We start from the raw sequence: 2,207 nt of genomic DNA, 5'->3' as shown, positions 1-2,207 counted from the left end.
CTTTCCGCGATAAAGGATATTCCATTTTCCGGAAAAGATCATGAAGATGCATACAAACACTTCGATGAAGTCAATGACATCACTGATTACTTCAATATTCTGAATGTACCACGGGAGACAGTGTTGTTTAGAATGCTTTCGGTTACCTTTAAAGGAACAACAAAAGATTGGTTGAAGGCACTTCCACCATGCATAATCACCATTTGGGCACAGATGCGTGAAGAATTCATCTAACAATTTTGCCTACCATGCGAGGTTTCTAAACTTAAGAAAGCCATAGTCAATTTCGAGCAACAAGTGAGAGAGTCTTTGTATGAAGCATAGGAGCGATATAAAGGGTTAATAAGGAATTGTCCCCAAAGTGATCGAAATGATCAACAAGAAGTTTCTATCTTCTATGATGGGGTGAATGTAATGACAAGGAAACTCCTTGATTCTCAAGGACCTTTAAAAAAGAATAATCTCGCTGAAATTAAGGAAATAATCGAAGAATTTTCAAAGAATTCACGGGAGTACCACAACCCTCGTAATGATGGAGCAAGGGGAATCGGAAATGGTGCTTTGGAAGACATGGAGGTTGTTTTGGCAATGTTGAGTAACATGGATCGTAGGATGACGAAGATGGACCAATCCATACACACAATCTGTGTGGGTTGTAAAAATTGCAATCGGCCACATTTAACAAAAGATTGTCATTTATACGAAAATAGGAATAGGAAAGCTCATGTTTGTTACTCAAGTGGAGACCGCTATGATGAAGATTGGAGAAATCCAAAGATGGAATGGTTGCCATATGAGGAGTACAAGAAGCAAAAAGAAGAAAAATATAGGCAAACCAGATGAGGATTTTACCAAAAGGAGCAACCACAACTCGAGTAAAAAGTGGACTTAGATTCAATGCTTCATAGATTCATGGAAGCTTCTGAAAAACGCCACGATGCAGCTGATGCCACTATGAGAAATCATCAAGTTTCCATTAAAATATTGTGGCTCAACTCGGGCAATTAACTACATTAGTTGACGAGCGGTTACCTCTTAAAAATCCTGATAATAAACCACAACCACATGTTATGACCATAACCACTGAAGAAGACACTATTTCTGAGTTCTTGGAGGAATCGGAAGAAGAAACAAAGCAACACGAATGACAGCCAAAGCTGAAGAAAATCAAAGAAAAAATTGTTGCTGAAACACCGACCTCATGATGTGGGCTCGGTCTAGGCAAAAAAATCTTTGTTGTGCTAAAGCTTATCGACCTCCTTCACCGTTTCCTTCTCGATCCAGAGGCATCCTTTGGAACAGAAACAAAAAAATTTATGCAACAAGTAAAGGGTATTCCAATCGATACCACATTTATTGATTCCTTAGCCAAAGTTCCCGAATATGCCAAATTTCTTCAAGATTTACTCGAAACTCACCAACAACTAGAGAAGACTTCCAAGGTAGTTCTTAGTGAGCAACGTTCCATGGTTATTATGGAAGGAATACCAACGAAAGTGGGAGATCTCGATCGCCTCACACTTCCATGTGAGTTTGGAAATAACATGAAGACGTTTGCCTTATCCGATTCTGGAGCGAGTATAAATTTAATGCCATATTCATTTTACCGAAAACTCAACCTTCAAAAATTGAAGACTACTAGGTGACAATTCATATGGCTAATCGTTCAGTGACTCATCCTTGAGGCATAATTGAGGACATATTGGTAAAAAATGGAAAATTTATTTTTCCGATCGACTTTGTGGTGCTAGACATGAAGGAATATGAAGATGTCCCAATAATCCCTGGATGCCCATTACTTAATACTGCACAATCCTTGGTGGATATTTGCAAGTCAAAGCATACCTTACGAATGGGAAATGAGGAGATGAATTTTGGAATTGAAGATGGATTCAAGAAGGATATTGCTCAAAATGAAGTATTCTATATGGACGAGGAAAACAAGCTTGAGGAGTTAGAAAATTTGATGGAAGAAGAAATTCAAAACAAGAAAATAAGTAAAGTGTACCAAACCAAGAGCTTCAATTCTAATGGTCTTTGAGGTTTTCACCTTTAAAACTCCAAAGTCTCCAGTGAGTGAAGGAAGTGAAGAAACAATTTTCTCAAGTAAGGATGAAGAAGAAAAATTTACACAAGACTTGAGCAAGACAAATTTGGATAAGGAGGATGTTGAAGTTTGGGAGCTACAAAAAGAAAAAAGAGTACCT

This window comes from Lactuca sativa, chromosome 9, assembly GCF_002870075.4.
Source record: "Lactuca sativa cultivar Salinas chromosome 9, Lsat_Salinas_v11, whole genome shotgun sequence".
In the NCBI taxonomy this organism is placed as follows: Eukaryota; Viridiplantae; Streptophyta; class Magnoliopsida; order Asterales; family Asteraceae; genus Lactuca; species Lactuca sativa.
This window is presented reverse-complemented; position numbering follows the sequence as displayed.